Source organism: Amblyomma mixtum, chromosome 10 (assembly GCF_055824585.1).
Source record: "Amblyomma mixtum isolate Tamu chromosome 10, ASM5582458v1, whole genome shotgun sequence".
Taxonomy (NCBI): domain Eukaryota; kingdom Metazoa; phylum Arthropoda; class Arachnida; order Ixodida; family Ixodidae; genus Amblyomma; species Amblyomma mixtum.
Window position 1 is genome coordinate 48,621,857 of NC_143021.1, and position 13,842 is coordinate 48,635,698.

Consider the following 13,842-nt stretch of genomic DNA (forward strand, 5'->3'; position numbering starts at 1 on the left):
AATAATAAACACCTTTATTTTCAGAGAACAGAATACAATCTTTAAGACAAGTCTGCCCAAGCCATAAAGGCTTGTAGGGCAGTACTCGGCAATCGATGAAAGACAGATATATTAAACAATAGGTGTTACAAAGCAAGCAAACAATGATAAACCGCAATACCTAAGGCAAAACAAGAACAAAGAAACAGTTTAGGTTACCGACATATGTGTTTTTAAGAAGTTCTTTAATAGAGACAACGAAGAAACTGAAAAGATTGAATCAGGCAGAGAATTAAACATTTTTGGTATGTAATAATTACGAGTGAAGTGGCCATAGTGAGTGTAGCAGCGAGGTACCATAAAACGGGGATGATGTCGAAAAGGACGAGCAGGAATGAAAGGCACCAAAAATGTACTCTCCCAAAAGTGAGCACGAATGACTACATGATGGAAGAGGGCATCAAAAGAGGGCAGCTGTAAAAGCGAAAACAAATTGCAATCAGGTGAAGCATTTGTGTTGTATGCCACAGATCGAAGGATGTTCTTTAGTATCGCATTTAATTTCATTCGCCAAGTCTTTGAGCAATGATAATAAACAGTGACTCCATATCTGAGAATCCCATAAATGAGAGCATGTGCAATAAGCTTGCGAGTCTGAAAAGGTAATAAATAACGAACATTGTATAGTACACATGATAAACCATGAAGCTTGTTGCATACTAGGGTAAGATGACTGTTCCAAGACATATCACTGTCAAAAAGTATACCAAGGTACTTGACACTATTTGAAAAATTAATTGGAATGCAAGAACAATTAAGACAATGCGAAGAATGTAAAAACAATGGTTCAACAAAAGAAGGCTTTTTATGAGTATTACGAAAACAAATGAGTTTAGTTTTCTGTTGATTAATTGCAATATAATTATTTAAGAACCAGTTCATAACATGCACCACATCTGTTCTAAGAGCATCCATGGCCAGAGGCAACGAAGTATTTGTTGACAACAATAACGTGTCATCGGCGTATTGAAAGATGTAACATTTTGCGACAGCATTCGATAAATCATTTACAAATAAATTGAAAAGCAAAGGCGATAAAACAGAGCCCTGTGGAACACCTGCCGACAAAAATGATTCAGAACTTCGATGCCCGCTTATTTCAACAACTTGAGCCCGATTAGAAAAATATTCTTTCAGCAAATCTTTAAAAGGACCCCTAAAGCCCATGACATCAAGTTTTTCTAGCAGTAGGTCATGCCGAACACAATCAAAAGCTTTGCTAGCGTCCAAAAACAGACCACATGCGAATTTGTTATTATCAAAGCATGAGTAAATGATATCAGTAAAAGTTTCTAATAACAGAACAGTTCCTTTACCTTCAATAAAACCAAACTGTGCCTCTGATAAGATATTTTTCGTGAAAACAAAACTGTACATAACTCGGAATAGGTGCTTTTCAAGAATCTGCGCAAGCGCAGGTAGAATTGAAATAGGCCTGTAATTTTCAATAGCTTTTAAAGAGCCACTTTTATGTAACGCGTACTTTTATGTAAATACCCGCGAAAGCAGAAGGTTTGACAGCCGTCGCCATAGCTCAGAGGTAGAGCACCGGACGCGTAATTCGGAGGTCGTGGGTTCGGATCCCACCGGCGGCATGTGGTTGTTTTTTCTTCTGCTTTTCTATCAATTAACTTTAAGCGATAACATATTCAGAATTATTCTAAATGGATCAACACCACAAAATAAATATATTAATTAAAAAAATCCCCTGTGCCCCTTGGTTTCTGTGGCTGTTGGCTTCTGTCACTCCTGTACAAAGGCATATAGGCAGTTGGGATACCTTCGTAGGAAACTTGCACGGGCGCCTGCGAAGGCTAGGCTTGCAAGTTAATAGGCACTTGCACGACCAATCCCTGAATACGGCACTATTATCTGGAACCCGCATCGAACGTATCTTGTCAATCAATTCGAAAGAATTCAGAATAAACCACTTTGGTTTGTATATTCACAGTATTCACGTAACGTCAGCATAACCGCACTACGCAACAGAGCTCAGATTAAAACTTTGGCGATCCGGCGACGCGTTATTGCCTTAAAGTTTCTTTTCCTCCTTTAACATGACTGCATTCATATCAACAAACACGAGAACCTAAAACAGCCGTACCAGCGCTCAGCCAGAACAAACCACGGGCAAGAGTATCAGGCCTTTCATTTCCCACTGCAACACATCCAAGTATTCCTTCTTTTTATCAGTCATCGAATTACGGAATAAACTGCCACGCGACTTTGTGACCACGGTATCTGCTGATGCATTTGTCGCGAAGATCGAAAGTTTCTTTCAGGAACACGATCCGTCTTTCTAAAAAAAAAACGTTTATTGGGGCCAAAAAGCAGTGTACCTTTTCCATTGAATGCCGCTTATAGTCCATTTTGTTAAATAGATGTGAATAACGTGTGCCCTTTTCTGTTAGTCTGTACTGTTCTAATCTTTGTATTTTATTTACATTTAGATGTATTGTTTCATTGTGTAGTATTGCTCCAAGTGTGTTTTATTTTGTTCCCACTCCTGTATGAGCCTGTCAAATAAATAGTCCTGTGATCGGTGTTGTGCAGCAGAACACAGTTACGACGTAGTAACTGAGAGGCTATTTAACTGATTTTAATTACATAGTGAAGGCTGCAAACATATATAAATATTACGCAGCCAAATAAAACAGCTAGAAAATTACTAATCGATTATAGTTAATGAGTTAATGGTCTTATGGTAATGTAGCGCGCACCACCGCCGACAATGTTACTTTGAAAACGTGCTGGTTTAACTAATAAAGGCAATTTTATTTATTACGCCTGCAGGATGACGCAACCTGCATATTCTAGTCCAGTCGGCTCAGTACATGCAGGGTGGCATAATATTATTGAAATGACTTAAAATGACTTAATGACTTAAAATGAAATGACTTAAAAAATTTCAGTGAATACTGAACAGGTATGATTTAAAGCGAAGAGGGAGTATTTCGTTATGTGGTGTCATGAAGCAAAATTCTGGGAGTTACTCCCATTCCAAGCAGTTAAATACAAGTACTGACACACCGCCACATAGTTTTGTTTCTCGATTTTAATAGTATGACTCGTAGAGTCGCGAGTAACAAAGATTGGCACCAGTGACCTGCCACCACAGACGCAGACAGCAACGCTTGTGGCGGTGCTTACGAGCACGCCGATAACAAATGTGCCAGCCGTGTTCACAAAGCATGGCGCCGCGCCAGCCATGCGCTGCGGTATTCGCTGCTCCGGTGACGTCATTGTGCTAATCTTTTTAACTCACGACTGTACGCACATGGTCTGAATACATCCGCATCAGTGACAAGCCAGGTTTCGTTAACATGGCAATGTCAGAATGCGGATACAGTTCGCTGAAGATACATTCGAGGTCGTCGTACTTATTTCTACCAGACCTTAGATTGAACTGCGCAAAGTTGCAGCGCTGCTGACTATGCCCGGAAAAAATAACTGCAATAAACTTGGAGATCTACGATCCCACTATAAAAGGGAGCTATGAGCAAAGCATCAACGCAGTGATTTGCAGATAATTCGCAAGTGACACCGCAGGCAGGCGTTGCATGCGCAGAACCGAGGAGCCGCACTTGGTGATTATTAAGGCTGCGGCGACAAGAAGGAAAAGTGCTGGAACGTTCGAAATTTCCTGCGTGCATGTAAAAAAAGTTCGCGCTTCAAGTCATTTACTAATTCCGCGCTCACACCGTCCACTCGGGCAGCGCTTGGTGAATGCCACCTTCTAGTTGTCCAGTATTAAATACTCCTTTTGTGTCGTGTCTACTTTTACTGATACAGCAGCATTTGACAGGATATGAAGAAGGCTGGTGCGTAGGAGTATAACAATCAAAGTACCGGTACGTGAGGCTGGATTCAATGCGAACTGCTTGTTGTGCACTATAATGAGTTTGCCAAATTGTGATACGCATTCCTTTGTAACCTACGTATTGTTACAGGAGAGCAAGGTTCCGGGCAAGTTGGTAATGCGTTTGAATGGAAGAACCAGCGCGAAGAAACACGGTCACACGAGCGCTGACTCACAAATGAAATTTTATGCTGGTGGGAAGACGTTTAAATGGAAAACATGAGAGGGTGGGTAACAAGGCTGCTGCAGCGGTAACCGGCAATCAGATGGCATTAAACCAGCTATAAAAAGAGTGTACAGGGCAGCGAAAAGGTGGGGAACATTAACCAAAAAAAGAACGACAAAGTACCCAAAACAGCGGGGAAATTCAGTTGTCACTCAGCGCGCATGTGTGTGTCGTTCCTTCGTGTGTACGCGTTTCTTCGCGCTGTTCCTTTCTTTTAAATGCATTACCAACTAGCCTGAAACCTTGATCTTCTGAGCTTCATCTCTTGTTCTACAGGCTCTATTAATTGTTTCACCTGTGAAACAAGTTTCATCAGCTCTCAGGCCGCCAATGCGTTTTGCTGGTCCCGTACCCTCACCTATTGTATCCGTCACAAGACCCTGCCCCGGACGTCCTGGCTATATCGGGCGTGTTTGTTCCCTCGTTCCGCCATGGGATCCGTGTACTGAAGATTCTAAGGTCAGAATGGCAGTGCATCGTTTCATGACTAGCCGAAGTGAAACGTGGACGCTCTCAGAGCGCAGTGAACGAACGGCTTTATTCAGCGAGTGTTTTTATAGTACACTCGCTGCGCAAGAGGGCGAGTGGGTTCTCGCGCATCAGATAGCGGCGTGCTCCCCATAGCTTGGCCGGTGGATAGTGTGCATGCGTGTGTCACCGACTGCAGATACGACACATTCTCCATTCTCGCGGAAAATAAATGTTTCAGCGTCTTGAGCTAATTTGCTTGGCGTCATATGCAAGATGTCCTGGCGGCCTGGCTTGTCCCTGGGATCTCATGGGTAGCATTAGGAAAAACTTTGACGACTCGCGGTTCTCGCACTCGCCAGCGGGGATGCAATCTTTGGTGTCTGTGCGTCATCAGATGGTCGGATATGTTGGTTATCTTGTTCACCGTCCGACTCGCTTGCCGACAGGTCTGGAATGAACGATTCTTTTTTGGCCAGCAAGTGCTGGTGATTGCGGCGTAGTATTTTCCGTTTCTCTGTGCGGACGTAGAAGGACTGTGGCGCAGCTGGGGCTAAGACCTTGGCTCTGTCTATCCATGACGTCCCTTTGACTAGTACAACGTCATTGCGTTGCAGAGGGGGGGGGGGGCAAAGAACGGCGGCTTCGAATTGTTTGCTTATGTTTCGTCACAGGAACCGACGTCTGAGGTGTGAAATAAGGCACAAAGGTGCGCAGACGCCATCCTTGTACACTTCGCCAGGAGACCGACCGTCTTCCAAGGGACTCACTCTGTAGCTTAAAAAACCCAGCCAGAAGTTTTCATTTGCTTCGCTCGATTTATTCATGATCCTCATTCACAGTGTGCATTGACAGGTCACGAAGCTTTTCCACTTCTGGAAAGTTAGACATAGAATCGTAAGCAAAGAAGTAATGGCTGCCACCGTACTGAAAAATGTCAGCACCAACGAGCACCTAAGCCTGTCAAGTTGTAGATCGAAGCATGAGTGGCTCAGCTGGCTGGTTGTAAGCATGCCTTCTACAAACAGCACACCGTTGTATTAGGGTTTCAGTGTAAGAGTTCATGCTTGGCCACAAGGCTAACTTCCTCGCTCTTCCTTTGCCCTTTCCCATTCCTAGGTGTCCTATGCGAATTCTTTGCAAGATTTACGCTCGCATTCGCGCCGGAATTACAACATTTGTTGCCTTAAGAAGTATCCCATTCACGACCGAAAGCTCAGAGGCGGCTGTCGCGAGTTGTGTCTCTAGGCTTGAAATGTTTCGATGTTTTGAAATGCCAGTTTGAGATACGGGTCGCATGCGTTCTCAAGTGCAAGGCGTTGGGCTGTTGTGTTGCTGACGAGCGTTGACACCACGCTGACGGCATGGACCTCGACGTCGGTGGTATCCACGGCGGTGCCGTCTCCAGGAACGGATGATCTTGATAGCATGTCTGCCAGGTCCCTCTGCTAGCCTGGACGAAATACGATTGTGTAATCATACTTTAAAAGCCTCAGAAAGAAACGCTGCCGTCGTGGTGGCATATCAGCTATCGTCTTCTTTGCTATGTCGATAAGGGGCCGGTGATCGCTCTCTACACTCACAGGGCGTCCGTAAACGAAGTGATGAAATCGTTCACAGCCAAAACCAAGCGCTAGAACTTCTTTTTCAATTTGAGAATAGCGCTGTTCAGTCTGAGTTAACGATTTTGATGCGTATGCTGCTGGCTTCCATTCATCATCACGCCTCTGCAGCAGAGCCGACCCAACACCATATTGCGAGGCATCTGGTGTAACTTTTACGTCCAGGTTTGTGTCATAAATTGCTAACAGTGGAGCTGCGCTCACTGTCTCACAAATTCCCCGTCGTTCTGTTTCATGGTTGGCAGTCCACTAGAACCACACGTCTTGCTTGAGAAGAGACCTTATCAATGAAGTGCGCTGGGCCAAACTCGGCTAATATTTGCTAAAATATATGGTCTGTTCTGAAAGTAGTAGGACTCATTTTTTTAAACAAAATTTATTCAAGAGAATAGTACAAACGGTTACAATTTTTCAAGGTAGCACCCTTCCGCACCTACACGCTGCTGCCAATGAGTTTTACAGTTTTCGTACGCCTCCAGGAACGCCTGGACCGGAATGCTGTTTAGCTCCCTCGTCATGGCCTATTGAACCGCCTCTACCGATCCGTGATGTTTCCCCTCGAGCGTCGATTTTGTTCTAGGGAACAGGAAAAAGTCTGGCAGGGCCAAGTCGAGGCTGTAGGGGGGCTGAGGCAGCGTTGCCGCCTTGTGCTGGACAAAAAATCGGGGTCCTCATTCAGATGATGAAGAAGATCCTACCGGTTGGCCTTTTCTTCCTCTGACAACACTCCCGGCACCAACTTCGCGCACGCTTTCCCCATGGATAAGTTTTCTGTCACGATCTCAAAAACTTGGGTTTGAGGAATGCTCAAGTCATCAGCAATCATTCTGATTCTGTTCAGTAAATGTTTCACTCTCTACACATTTTTGATGGTCTTGCTGGTCGAAGGGCGTCTGGAGCGGTCGTCTTCCTCCACTCTTTCCTTACCTTCTCGGAAAAGCTTGTGCCACTCAATAAACACCTGATCTACCCATGGAAGCGTCACCGTAGGCCTCCTTAATCATGTTGTGAGTCTCTTTGCCCGTTTTACCAAGATTAACTCAAACTTTGATCCCGTATCGCTGATCCAGTAAACGCTCGACGATTCTGCGTGACGAGACGTTTCGACAGGGGTTCACAGTACAAGCAACCTCCTCTCTTCAACGGCCGAGAGCCGACTGCCGATTTTCCCCAGCATTCCCAATATCCCCCTTCAACGATCCTGCACGCGCAGACCGCCTCTCCTCCGCCCGTTCGCCCAGGAAAAAACCAGTCCTACTACTTTCAGAACAGACCCTGTAGTTAGTGGCCCCTAGCAGTCTCTGTACTGCTTGCTTGCCTCTTGGCCTTGGCATCTCCTGAATGCTGGAAATTAATCCTGGATCCGGCGTGACGCCTTTGCTGGAAATTATTTCACCCAGGAATGCGATCTTTTGTTCACTAAACTTGCACTTTGCAGCGTTAAAGGTAAGCCCTGCGGATTCAGCTGCTTTTAGTGCACTTCGTAGGCGCTTTTCTTGTTCTTCTAGGGTTAGCCCCAAATCAACACATCGTCAACATAGACGTGAACCCCAGGAAGTACGTCAAATACCGAGTTTAGTGCTTTCTGAAGCATTTCACTGGCGGAGGCAATGCCGAAAGGGAGCCGTAAAAAACAGTTACGCCCAAAGGGTGTGGATGCAGTGCAAGCAATCCTTGGCTATTCTAAATTGAAATGCTGCTTTCAGTTTCTGATTTTTCTCAAGTTGTTCCGCAGTTAAATAAGAACTGTAAACTGTCGGGGTTTCACCTAAATGCGAGAAGTTTACGTAACAAGTTTGATGAAATTCAAATAATCCCGTCTGCCAAGAATCATTCTTTTGATTTCATTTGTTTTATCGAAACATGGCTCTCATCCGAGGAGGAATACCTGCCAATTGATGGATACGACTCTGTCTTAGCATCTCGTTCAGAAAAATGGGGCGGTGGTGTGTGTATATATTTCCGCTCTGATTTGCAGTATAAAATAGTTCCTGAATTTAAGGTCATGAATGTCATGAATGTATAGATCAGAGTCATGAATGTATAGCCATAGAGTGCTCAGATATATTGTTTTCTGTTGTATACAGACCACCATGTGCTTATTTCAAAAATTTTCTATCCTTTGCAGAAAGGTTGCTAGAAAAAGGCTCTCAACTAAATCTTCAAACTGTCACGGTTGGTGATTTCAACATCAATGTAACAACGCTGACAACCCAATGTACAAAAATTTCAAATAAATTTTAGACGCATATTTGTGCTGCAATGTAATCAGTGAACCAACAAGAGTAACACTGACTACGGAAACGACACTTCACCTCTGTATCACGAGTTTTGATATTGAGGATGACAAAGTGCATGCCTTAAAATCAGATATAAGTGACCATTTCCCAATATTTTGTTTTCTACCTGGGAATCCACCTACTCGATCAAATGAAGAGCTCTTGCAAAGAATATACTCTGAGCGGAACGTAAAAAAGCTTGCACACCTTGTGTCAAATTTTGATTGGAATGACGTATTAGTTGAAACTGAATCGAATAAGTCTTGTGATGCGTTCATATCATCATTTATGTCCCTTTACGAGCAGTGTTTTCCCCTCAAGCTTAAAAAAAAGCGCAGGAAATTTCGGAAACCACGGATAACCATGGAACTGTACGAGAGGATGACATCTCGTGACAACCTCTTCCAAAGATTTTTAAACACAAGAGATGCAAATGACCTCCGTGATTATAAAAAAATCACACAATAAACTGAATAAGGACATGAAAAAAGCTAGATCTGAATACTATATAAACAAATTCCTTAGTACTGCCCGCAATTCCAGACTTATGTGGGAGACATTTAGAGAATCAGTAAATAATAAACCGAACACCAAGAAGATTAATTTTCATAAGCTTGGTGCCTCTGAAAAAGAGATCTCACACTTGTTCAACAAACATTTTCTCACAGTAGGTTCCTCTTCTGATGTCCCTCTTGCCATACCCTGTGAACATTATATTGCTAATAACTGCTCCTCGACTGTTTTCTTGGCCCCAACAGACCAATATGAACTGCAGGGAGTAATTATGTCCATGAGAGATAATTCAGCTTCTGGCCCCGACGACATAAAGCCAAAACCATTAAAAGCAGTGAGTGGTATTGTAGCAGTCCCATTAGCCCACATCTGCAACCTTATCATGACAACAGGCGAATTTCCAAGCAAAATGAAGTTAGCAAGAGTCACAGCCATTCATAAAGGAGGATGTTTTGATGATTTAAATAACTACAGTCCTAAATCAATCCTCTCTGTCTTCTCTAAGATAGCAGAACACATGATTAACAATAGGATAACCATGGTAGAGAGAGGGTGCGGTAGATGGTCCTTGGTGATCACAAAATGAACAAGGGAGGGGAAAACCTCAGTTTGCTAGAGCCAACGTTTCGACAAGGGGACTTGTCTTCGTCTGGGCAAAGCGTTCATCATCGGCAGGGATTATATAGGGCCTTCGCTCCGAGGAGGAAGGCCCCGGGGGTGGGGAAGGAAAGTGGTGTGGGAGGGGATGCGTGTCAGGAAGGGGAGGGAGGTGAATCATCATTCGCTAGGCTGCAATAGTGCAACAACCTATATCCGGGGGGTATGCAATGAACAAAAGGCTTTGAACGAGCTGCGACGGGGGGGGGGGGGGAGGCGCTGGGTGAACCTGCAAAACTCAGATAAAAGGATTAGTCAGCGTGGTACAGGGAAATGATAACAAGGGGGAAAAAAAAAAAAGGGGGGGGGGGGGGGCTGGCACTGGAAGGAGAAAGGAAGGGGGGCATTTCCAAGGAAGGACTAGGCAGGGGGGGGGGGAAATGGCTCGTGTTCAGAGAAAGCCAAAAAGTGGGGGCAGAGGGGGGTAACAGGAGTGTCATGGTTTCCGAGAACTGGTAGCAGGGGATTAGGAGAAAAAAAAAAAAAAAGGGTGAACAAAGGAAGAGGGTGACAAGGCCGGAAATGGGGTGGAAGATATGACTTGGGAAGGGTGCAAGGAGCGACAATATACTTATGTGAGGTTCTAGGAAATAGTCTGACCACGTGCAAGACATCTGTTAATTTAAAATTATGCTGACCCTGGAATGTACCTGAGAGATTCCAGGTTTCCTCTGGACATGTTGATCCCTGTTGGTTGCAGTGTTTTAAATTTGTGGATTAGGAATGCTTCTCTGTATTTTCTGTCCCTAGTCGATTTGAAGCCTGACTGAAGAATGAACAATTTGAGTTCGTCGAATTTGTGATGGCGTTGATTAAAATGGGTCGACACTGCCTTCTGTTCATTCCGTGTTGTGTCAGCGCGGTGCCCGTTTAATCTGGCACTCATTGTTTGTCCGGTTTCTCCGATATATTGTTTCTGGCAGTAGGAGCACTGGAGCATGTAGATAATATTGGACGATGTGCAGTCAAAACTGGTCTTTATATCGAAACTGAAATCGCTTGCCGTACTTTTAACCGTAGTGTCCCTTTGTAAATGTTTGCATGTCTTGCATCTGGGTCGAGAGCATGAAGTTACTGTCGGTGGTGGTTTCTTACCGAGCCTAGCATGCACCAGGATGTCCCTCAGGTTTGTGTTGCGTCTGTATGTTACCCTTGGTGCGTCGGGAAATATTTTCTTGAGACGGTCGTTACCAGTTAAAATGGGGTGGTATTTCCGCAGGATATTGTTTATGTTTGGAAGCGCGTTTGAGTATTTCGTTATAAGTGCAGGAGGTCGTTGACTGTTAGCTTTTGTTCGTTTTTTAAGAACTACATCTCGTTTCAAAGTGGTTGCTCGTTGGAGCGCATTATTAAGGGTTGTCTGTGGATGGTTTCTGGTGATTAGTGTGTTTTTTAGCGAGTGGAGGTGTTTCAGGTAGTCATCGTCGTCGCTACATATTCTTCTTAGTCTCGTTGCCTGTCCTACGAATATACCTTGTTTGCAGTGTCTTGGATGATGGCTAGTGAAATCTAAGTATTGTTGTCGGTCAGTAGGCTTCCTGTAAAGTGTGGTTTTGAGCTTGCTATTTTCTAAATGGACAGTGGTGTCAAGGAAATTGACTTGCGTTTTCGAGGAGTTGAAGGTGAATTTAATGCTGGGGTGGAATGAATTGAAATGTGTGACGAATGCCTTCAGGGTCTCAGCCCCATGCTCCCATATCATGAAAATATCGTCTATGTACCGCAGGTATATGAGTGGTTTTTTTAGAAATGAATTTAGAAGTTTAGATTCTAGTAGCCCCATAAAAATGTTCGCGTAGGTGGGTGCGAAGGGAGTGCCCATGCTAGTTCCAAATACTTGAAGGTAGTAAGAAGAATTGAATTCAAAGTAGTTGAGTGTTAGTACCAATTCAAGTAGCGTGAGGTACACTTCAGTTTCGTGCGGGTGAGGACTTTGAGTTAGAATTTTTAAGAGTGCGTCGATACCTTCATTAATGGGAATATTTGTGTACAAAGCGGCGACGTCAAGTGTGACAAGTATGCTATCTGCTGGGATAATGGAAGCGTCATTCACAGACTCTATTATGCGGAGAAAGTGCGGTGTATCCTCGACAAAGGAAGGGAGGTGGGTGGGAATATCTGCAAGATAGTTGTTCAGGAAAATTGATAAGTTCTCTGTGGGCGTGTTATTGTTTGAAACGATAGGTCTGCCGGGGATATCTGCGGTAAACAAGTCTTCTGCGGAAACCTTATGGATTTTGGGAAGTAGGTAAAAGCGTCCTGCCTGTTTGTTTAGCGGATTTAAGAAGTGGTAATCGGACTGCGTGATTAGTTCTCTTGATAGTAAGTTTGCCAGTTTGTTCAGAATCAATTTGCAGAACTCTGAAGTGGGATCTGAATCTAATTTCCTATAATGACAAGGGTTGTTAAGTTGCCGAAAAGCTTCTTTTTTGTATTTTTCGGCTGGCAGGATAACTATGCTACCTCCTTTGTCTGCAGGTTTAATTACTATATCGGTTCTAGAAGCTAAGTGGTTCAGAGTAGCCTGTTCCGTTGGGGTAACGTTTCTGCGTTTTCGAGCTTGCTTTGTTTGGTCTATAATTTCTTTCGAGACAGATTTAATGTACAAGTCTAATTCGGGACTCTGCTGCGCTTCCGGCGTCCACGTGCTTTCGGCTTTGAGAGGGATGGGATTAAGGCTGGTTACTGCAGTAGGGTGAGCACGTGTTGACCACGTGTTAAAGGAAAGAGCTAGGTTAGTAATTGGGGTGTTTGCTTTTTCGGCAAAGAATTCCTTAATTCGCAATCTTCGCGCAAATTCTGTGAGGTCTCTGTGAAGTTCATACTCGTTAAAATTATTGTTAGTTGGACAAAATGTAAGGCCATGCTTCAGAATCCGTTTGTCGCTATCACTTAGGGATTTGGAAATATCGACAATGTTGCTGTCAGTGTCCTGCGGCGGAAAATACGCATCTTTTGTCTGTATCGAAATTGGAGGGCGGTTGTTAAACTGTCCAGATGTATTCGTATCTAGCGGAAATTTATCTCTAATTTGTTTATGCTGCTGTTTATCGTGCAGCTTGCGTTCCTTTCTGGCTACAAAATCTGCTAGTGCCTGGCTTTCGCCCGAATTTAGTTCTATCTTACTAAGTTGATCATCGAGGGAATTTAACTGCTCTTGACAATGTTCTTTTAAAATAGCTATGAATGAAAGGGATGCGTCATTTGAAACCTTTTCCCATCGAGCGAGGAGTTCAGGCCTGAGCGCACCGAGGGAGCACCTAACATTAACTCGAAGTCCTTTGGGTATTGTCCTGCGCTGCGAGTAGGATTTGTAAGTGTGTAGGTGGAATCGGTAGTTAGTTTGTTTAGTGGCTATTTTTCTGGCGACCAGGAAATTTCGTCTTTTGGGTTCGGGGCGATTGGTGCTGCCAGATGTGAGTCATCTGCGCTTGTGCCGAGTGGACCTCTTGACGGGTGTTGTGTGTTTAGGGGACTTCTGTTTGGGGGTGGTATCGGTGTCGAGGTCCGCGTCGGTGACAATCTGGGTGCTAGTGTGCGTCACTAATCGCTTAGGTGTCTGTGTGAAGTGGTCGCTTTGTTGTTTAGTGGCTACTTTCGGTGTGATTCCTACGTGCTGTTCCGCTGGTGTGGGATCCACGGTTACCGTCTGTGTGCCAGCGTCGCGAGTCTCTGGAGTGAACTGTGTGGAGGTGTCCTGGGTCCTAGCGGGGGCAGGCTGTGTTCGTTCAGGGGTGTTGTCGCTTTTGTGGGTGGTCTGTTGTTGAGTGTTGGCCAGAGTGGGAGAGGGAGCATGAGTGGGCTGTAGCGTCCGCCTAAATGTGTTTCTCAGCCGGTACTTTATGTTGTCTGCCATTACTTGGACGCCAAAAAAATTAGGGTGAAGTCCATCTCTGGCCAGGAGTGCCTCGGGGTCATGATGGATCTGAGCGTGGTGGATGATTTCAACGTCTTTTTGGTAATGTTCCATGTCCAGCAAAAAATTGTTGAGCTTAAACGAGTCCTGTGCGTGAGCTGCGAGTTGGCGGAATTGTGGCATGTGTCTGTGGTGCAAGTTGACTACCCTAGGAAGCACGGTTGTCAAGTGCAGTTTCGTGTTTGGTCTGTTGGCATGGACCTCGTGTACCAGTGTATTCATGGCCTCAATGGTCTGTTCCGCACTGCTGTGTTTCAGGTCAT

The 13,842-nt window shown here is 44.5% G+C and overlaps 1 pseudogene; it reads left to right on the forward strand.

Moving 5' to 3' along the window:
* The window catches only part of LOC149325727 (uncharacterized), a 47,058-nt pseudogene that overhangs the window by 29,490 nt on the left and 3,726 nt on the right, over positions 1-13,842 (forward strand).